The 8,701-nt window shown below is 36.3% G+C and overlaps 1 pseudogene; it reads left to right on the forward strand.

The window, feature by feature from the left end:
• The first annotated feature begins 2,594 nt into the window (after positions 1 to 2,594).
• LOC136152256 (protein Mis18-beta-like) lies at positions 2,595 to 3,311 on the forward strand (annotated as a pseudogene).
• The last annotated feature ends 5,390 nt before the right edge of the window (positions 3,312 to 8,701 follow it).

An 8,701-nucleotide genomic window follows, 5' to 3' on the forward strand; every position in this document is an offset into this window, starting at 1 on the left:
AGGCTGCAGTACATGGGGTCTCAATGAATCAGACATGACTAAATACTAAACAACAAATATGAAATAATGTATTTGGAACTTTTGAAAACTGTAAAGCACTAATTTTGGGCTTTCCTAGTGCCTCAGATCATAAAAAAATCTGCCTGCAGTGCAGGAGACCTGGGTTTGATCCCTGGATCAGGAAGATCCCCCAGAGAAAGGAATGGCTACTCACTGCAGTATTCTTGCCTGGAGAATTCCATGGGCAGAGGAGCCTGGTGGGCTACAGACCATGGGGCTATTAGCCAGGGCTATGGACCAGGTCTATAGACAATGTGTCGGACAAGACTTAGTGACTAAACAGCAGCAGCAGCAAAAAATAAACTGTTTTAAGTCACACAATTTACGGTAATTTGTTGCACAGCTATAGAACACAAGTAGGAATTTCATGCCCACCTAAGAAATCATTACTCTATTACATTTAAGAAAGGAAAGAAACAGTAAAGATGACAAAATAATGAAATAGAAAGCATCAAACTAGTGCTAACCACTAAAGACAAAAGTTGGATATCTGAAAAAAGCTCTTAAAATTGATAAATCCCTCATGAGAGCTGCAATTACATAATGTTGTACCTTGAAACATGGGACTTTTCAATTTGCCAACCAATTTGTTCCTGCCAACTCTCTAATAAAATATTTACATCTTATAACCCAGTCCTCAACTCTCTGTTGCCCATTTGTGGACTCCTATATTTTAATTTTTAGTTTATTCTTTCAATTTTATTATTTTTATAATTAGTTTCTTTTTGGAAGCCCCACTTGGTTTGTGGGATTTTAGTTTCCTGACCAGGGATTGAACCCAGGTCCACAGCAATGAAAGCAGGGTCCTAACCACTGGACCACCATGAAATTCCCTAAATTCCTAATTTTAGATTCTTAAGGTATTTAAAGATTGTCCCAAATTTGTAAATCTTCTTGCATGAAACATAATATGTATTTTCAATGTTGGATAATTTTGCACAAAAAAACAAATCATGACATTGCTATTTTTGTTAGACATATTTAAATATCAAGAGACTCAACCCTGTACCTGATACATTCAAATATTTCCTATATTTCAATTTACTTCCTAGGATTATACATGACTTCTCTTACTTAGAGGTTTTTTTTTAACCTAAAATATTTATTTATTGAGGATCTATTTATTTTTAAATCTAAGAAGAAGAATAAGCTATATAGAAAATATCCAATAAAGTGAAATTTATAGTTCAGAATGTGGATTTGAGATCTTAGGTTATGTAAGAAACCTGAGTTCCAGATGCAGAATTATATTATCAGTTTCATAAGAGATTTAGCAATTTGAATAATTTTTAAAAATATTTTCGAAGAAAGTGTTCCTGGCTTTGATGATCTTCTCAATTTTAGGTTTGTTTTTATTTTGTTGATTTATGTTTTTATTATTATTTCTTTCCGTCTGTTCTTTGGAGGTTATTTTCCTGATACTTTCCTAATTTTCTATAATAAAAAGATACTTCATGCCTATATTTTTGTCTTTCTTTTTTTCCATATGTAAGTTGTTGCTGTTGTTCAGTTACTAATTCAGTTGCCCATTCTTTTGCCGCCCCATGAACTGCAGCCCACCAGACTCCTCTGTTCATGGGGCTTCCCAGGCAAGAATATTGGAGTGGGTTGCCATTTTGCTCTCCAGGGGACCTTTCTGACCCAGGGATCAAACCTGCATGACCCTTATTGGTAGGTGGGTTCTTTATCACTGAGCCACAAGGGAAGCACCATATATGTAAGTACTTTACTTATAATTCCTGATTTATCTGGATAAATTATAATACCAGTATTATCATTCAGTTAAAATATTTTCTAATTATATGCAATTTGCATATTTATCTGTGGCTTAACTAGAATTATGATTCTTAACCCCTTATATATAGAATTTATCTTATTATGTTTGTGCTTAATAGCATCCTGATATGTTTTTCTCCATAATTTCATTTCTGAGATTTACTTTGACTTGTTTTATAGTTTAGTATATTATTTATTTGTATAAATGTGTCATGCACATTTTAAAAGGATTCACATTTTTCATTTGCTCATTGCAGTGCTCTAAAGAGTTGTTCCATTTTTTCATGTGCTAAATATCTGGTCTCTCTAGGGCTCCAGGTGAGCATGTCCAAAAGATTGTTGGATACAAGTATCTGTGGCTCAAGATGGGGTTATTATCCACTAGATAGTAATTTATGTGAGTGAACAATATGCCTCGGGTAAAATAGCATGTCTTATGCAAGAACTGCATGACATCAGATTGAAGGAATAAACACAGAAAATAAAGTCTATAAAGGAGACTAACAAAATTTAATGAGCTTCTTTAGCTGCTCATTTATTTTTATTAAAATTTCCCTGGAAAATTTATAGCATTAGTCTTATATGCAGGACTATATTATTTATTAAACTAATTTTGAATTTCTTTACCTATTTTATTAATTATAAGAAGACCTTTTTGTAAGCTGATTACTTTTGATATTCAGGAAACTTCTTGTCCATATTACTGAAATTTTCTATATTAAGTTATACTAGGAAACGGTGGCACCTGCTGCAGGAAGATGGCTGGTCGGTCGCGGAGGCATATCTCTGGAATTGCAAAGCCGCCAAGATGTGACTTCTGTGATGGGACTAAGAAGGCGATTGATGAACCCTCTTTTAGGACTTCCATGGAGTGGACACGCAGGTGGTGAAACGGTCTTTGGGGCTGGAGGAGCTGCCATCCGCCCCGCGGCTGCTGCGCTGGATGCAGCCCGAGAGGTGCGCCGTGTTCCGTGTTCCGTGTTCCGTGTTCCGTGTTCCGTGTTCCCTGTTCTGTGTTCCGGCGCGCGCAGGGCCACGGCCTGCTCCCTGACTGTGTGCACCTCGCCTGGGACCTGTCGCGGTCCCTCTGGGCCGTGGTCTTCTCCAGAGTCACAGATAATGTAGTTTTGGAGGCTCCGTTCTTAGTTGGCATTGAAGCTTCGCTCAAAGGCAGGACTTACAGCCTTTCATTCTGTAGTTCCTGTGAGATTCCCATTGGTTTCCACCTACAGTCTACCCATGCCACCCTGGCTGCCTTGAGAGGCCACTTCCGCCTTTCCAGCGACAAAATGGAGTGCTACCTCTTAAAAACAAGAGCCTTAGTAAATGCATCTGAGATGGATATCCATATCGTCCCTCTAGCAGAACGGGTTGCAGAGCTGAAAGAGAAGATAATGTTAACACATACTTGCTTAAATTCACTCATGAAAATTCCGAAGGAAGTGCCTCCTGACCAGTCCAAGCAAACAAACTGATTCAGAATCAGAGGTTGAGTATCAGAGGCAGGCCTTATTGCTGTTTTCAACAACAGGTGCTGTTTGATCACTTCTCAAGAAACATCAGCTACAAGAATGGATAGGAAATGTGGTTTATTATGTTTACCTCTAGACTGATTTTCCAAGTGATTTGTGAAGCTGTTTCTAGAAGATGAGAAACAGACTTCTGTCTAAGTATTATAGCTATTTGTCTTATTTTGGCTTCTTATCAGCTTCATAATATTTATTTTTGAGAACATTCTGATTGCAAATTTAACAATTAAGAACCAGTGTCCCATGAATGCTCTGATCTAAAGATGCATGATTGGCCTGAAAATAGAGTTGTACTTCTGTCAAATAACTATTATTCCTACACGGAGCAACTGTCACATGAATACTGAGAAATCATTTTTTTCGTACATGAAATACAGGTACATATTAAAGAGCCTCTTGATGAAAGTGAAAGAGGGGAGTGAAAAAGTTGCCTTAAAGCTCAACATTCAAAAAACTTAAGATCATGGCATCTGGTCCCATCACTTCATGGGAAATAGATGGGGAAGCAGTGGAAACAGTGGCTGACTTTATTTTGGGAGTCTCCAAAATCACTGCAGATGGTGGTTGCAGCCATGAAATTAAAAGCCGCTTACTCCTTGAAAGGAAAGTTATGACCAACCTAGACAGCACATTAAAAAGCAGAGACATTACTTTTCAACAAAGGTCCATCTAGTCAAGGCTATGGTTTTTCCAGTAGTCATGTATGGATGTGAGTTGGACTACAAAGAAAGCTGAGTGCTGAATAATTGATCTTTTGAACTGTGGTATCGGAGAAGACTCTTGAGAGTCCCTTGGACTGCAAGGAGCTCCAATCAGTCTATTCTAAAGGAGATCAGTCCTAGATGTTCATTGGAAGGATTGATGTTGCAGCTGAAACTCCAATATTTTGGCCACTTGATGCGAAGAGCTGACTCATTTGGAAAGACCCTAATGTTGGGAAAATTGGAGGCAGGAGGAGAAGGGGATGACAGAGGATGAGATAGTTAGATGGCATCACCGACTCAATGGACATGAGTTTGGGTAAACTCCGGGAGTTGGTGTTGGACAGGGAGGTCTGGCGTACTGCGGTTCATGGGGTCTCAGAGAGTTGGACACCACTGAGCAACTGAACTGAACTGAACTGAACATATTCTGTAGGTAATGTTCAGCAAGTTAACTCTGTAATATATATTTATCTTTACCTTTTCAGTTGTAAACTGCAAAGGAATAGTGATAACAGGATAGTAATGAAATTAACAGTATAGTAATGTAAGGAATGATAAAAACACCAAATATTCATTGAGTGCCATTTTCTCATTATTTTGCTTTACGTAGCTCTGTGGTTCAATAGTTTATCATAGTATTCATTTAATAAAAAGCTATGAAATATTGTGCTAGCTGCTGGAAATAAGCAAAAACCACTATGCTGTATCTTCAGAGCTTATAATCTAGCTAGAGATGGACATTTAAATAACCACATGAAGGCATTTAAAATTAAAACTGTAGCAAGGGTTTTGATGAAAAGGGACATAGAGAAATAAACAGATATAGCCAGTAACTAACCTGGTTTGGGGGTTAGGGAAGGTCTTTCTGTGGAAGTATTTCAGCAGTGGTCTGAAAGATTAGTAAGGGTTAATAAACTGATAGAAGTAACAGCTTATATGAAGGCCCTGTGAGGCCCCTAAAAAGTCATGTAGGAGTTGTAATAGTGTCCAGAAACCAGAGGCTGCAAAGCCTTATTGGGCTTCTGAAGAATATTTGCTTTTATCTCAACAACAATGAAAAGCTCTTGGAAGAATTTTAAAGGAGGAAGCCTATGACAGGATCAAATTTTCTTTTCCAGAATCTCATTATGATTGTCCTGTGAAGAATGGGTAAGAGGGCGGCAAGCAGACCTCGAGGGGCTGGCACTAGTTCAGTAGGTGATGATACAGCCAAGGAGTGGTGTGCAAATAGGGTAACAGGCTTCAGACGGGGCTAGTAGATTTAATAGCAAGTTCTTTCCCTTTTTGACTGCATAAAGGATATTTTCTTTTAAAAATATTTGAGAGAGAAAACTTTGACTTGCTTTGTGCCTTACAGTTTGCAACATTTAGTTAAGTAAGGAGGGAGCCTCTGGCAACCAGCAGTACCAGAAAAGTTCTATTCCTGAAGAATGAGACCCAATAATAGCCTCTATTGAATCATCCTGGGGTTTGTACTGTGTGTGGGTATGTCTACCTCAACATATTTTGTCTAAATTAAGCTCTTCTTATGTAGCTATTTTCCTTAACTTTGGATTTGCTATTTTGGTAAACTTTCAATGGACAATTAAATGCTTGAACTTGACATCTAAAAAAAAAATTATATTAAAGTTTGTGGTAAATTCTAGTATATATATATATTTTTTAAGCATAATGCCATATGTGAAAAATATTATTTTATGTTTTTTTATATATATTAGAATAGCAAAAATTATAACAAACCTTTTCATTCTGTGGCTAGATATAATATGAAGTCTAGTGTCTTTATTTTTTAAATACAACTCTATTGTCTGAAAGTGCATCATCTTCACATGGAATTAATTTTAAATTTTAGCTTGTTTATCTAGCATGTTAAAAATATAACTATGTGTTAAATATTTTGGTAAATAGTACTCAGTCCTGTTTTCTAGGACCAAGTTTTTCAATTATTGTAGAAAAATTAATGAGAATTTTGCACAGAGTTTTAGACACAACCACATGCATAACTGAATTAACTAGAAATGAAGATTGTTATTTTGATTTTATGCCTATAAATTAGACCTACATCAGAAATTGATATGTTACAGTTTAAATTGCCACAAAAAGTTCATGTATTTACTTTTAAGTGACAAATATGATAGAGAATTTTTTTTACCAATAAAGTTTATAAAGTAAAAATGGGGGCTGTGAAAACTATTGTACATGTGTGAGTGCTCAGTCAGGTCTGACTCTTTGTGACCCCATGGACTTTGACCACTAGGCTCCTCTCTCCATGGGATTTTCTAGGCAAGAATACTGGAGTGGGTTGCCATTTCCTTCTTCAGAGGCTCTTCCTGACCCAGGGATTGAACCTAGGTCTCCTGCACTGGTAGACAGATTCTTTATTACTGAACCACCTGGAAACTATTTCATACCTATTTATAAGCTATACTAAAGAAGAGTTTTGTAAGAACTGTTGGGCTTAGGGTAAAATTATAGAAACATGGACACTTTTAGAATTTTACTTTCTGAAAATACATTTACTTGCATTTTAATCAAGTGTTACTTAATAAATAACTATAACAGAACATATTTGTTGAATAAATGAATGAGTAATTTCATAGCATTAACCATTTTATATTGCAGCAATTTTAGATGACACTCTAAGTGCCTTTGTGAAAAAAAAAAAAAAAAAAGATTTGAATAGTTATTTTTAAACTATTATTATATTTTAGTGTTGGCCTGTCATGAAGCTTTTAAATGAGCTCTAATTAATGTTTTCTCTTATTCTTTTAAATTTCTATTGTAATTTTAAATAGTTACATGGCACAAGTTCCTTGGAGCACTTTATAGAAAAAATAGCTTGGTAGGCACTTATACAAGTAAGTAATCATTTTAGACTGTGGCTTTTCAACAGTTTTTTGGAAATTACTTTAAAAAATTTTGAAAACATAGAATACCAATAATATGTATACAGTTATAAGACTAGGTGTATTGAAAAAGCTGTCAGGCAGGCCTTGGAAAGTTCAAAACTACACAAATAAATAACTTATTGGCTGACAGCCTTTACAGGAAAAAAAGTTTCTTTTAAAAAAATTTGTGAAAAACAAAGGCAACATGAAATGTAGTCAAAAACATTTATAATTTTCTCAGCATAGGTAAAAGTCCATAAATTTTGTTGTTTCTGAATGTCTACACATTAATTCTAAACCCTAAAATCATGTATATAAATGGAAAAGAAAAAAGAGCAACCAAATAAGCATTTAGTCAAATCCTAAATATACTTTTTACTTTATAGTTAATTTTTTTAGACTGCTTCAGTCTACATTTTAATTAAGTGATGGGTATTATTTTGAGATATTTTTTATATGCACCCATACTTACTTATATTATTTTTCTGGTTGCACTAAAGTTTAGTAATACTATTGGGATTCAACTCCAGAAAATATTGTACCATCCAATGAATATACTATCAAATAAATGCTATAAATAGTTCCCATGCTGAACAATGTACTTAATCTCATAGCATATTATTTTTCTAAGAAAACCCTTCTCTAATAACATATATTTACTTTTATTGTGTGAATGGAAATTTAAGTAATGTTTGTAAAGTATAGTAATTAAAAAATTGTAGGGTGTCGGTAAATAAAGCTTCATTTCTCTACCACAGGGGAAGAAGTGGCTTTCCATAAAGTACTGAAATAAAATGTTCCCTGTCTGTGAATAGATAAATTGAAAGAAACATGATGATTTCATTAATGTTTCATATAGCTTACTTTGTGAGAAAGAAGGGAGGGGATATATTTTTATTATAAATTATGCCTTGAATGTGAACATGAATGTTGCTCAGTCATGTTCAGCTCTTTGCAACCCCATGGACTATACAGTCCATGGAATTCTCCAGGTCAGAATACTGGAGTGGGTAGCCTTGTCCATCTCCAGGGGATCTTTCCAACCCAGGGATCAAACCCAGGTCTACCACAGTTCAGGCAGATTCTTTACCTGCTGAGTCACAAAGGAAGCCCAAGAATACTGGAGTGGGTAGCCTATCCCTTTTCTCCAGTGCATCTTCCTGACCCAGGAATTGAACTTGGGTTTCCTGCATTGCAGGCAGATTCTTTACCAACTGAGCCACAAGGGAAGCCTCCAATGAACCTTAATGAACCTTAAGGTTCATTAATAACCTTCAGTTCAGTTCAGTTCAGTCGCTCAGTCGTGTTCGACTCTTTGCGACCCAATGAATTACAGCATGCCAGGCCTCCCTGTCCATCAGGAACTCCCGGAGTTTACTCAAACTCATGCCCATCGAGTCAGTGATGCCATTCAGCCATCTCATCCTCTGTCGTCCTCTTCTCCTCCTGCCCCCAATCCCTCCCAGCATCAGGGTTTTTTTCCAATGAATCAACACTTCTCATGAGGTGGCCAAAGTACTGGAGTTTCAGCTTCAGCATCAGTCCTTCCAATGAACACCCAAGACTGATTTCCTTTAGGATGGACTGGGTGGATCAAGACCATCCCCATGGAAAAGAAATGCAAAAAGGCAAAATGGTTGTCTGAGGAGGCCTTACAAATAGCTGTGAAACGAAGAGAAGTGAAAAGCAAAGGAGAAAAGGAAAGATATTCCCATTTGAATGCAGACTTCCAAAGAATAGCCAG

This window comes from Muntiacus reevesi, chromosome 21 (assembly GCF_963930625.1).
Source record: "Muntiacus reevesi chromosome 21, mMunRee1.1, whole genome shotgun sequence".
NCBI classification, from domain to species: domain Eukaryota; kingdom Metazoa; phylum Chordata; class Mammalia; order Artiodactyla; family Cervidae; genus Muntiacus; species Muntiacus reevesi.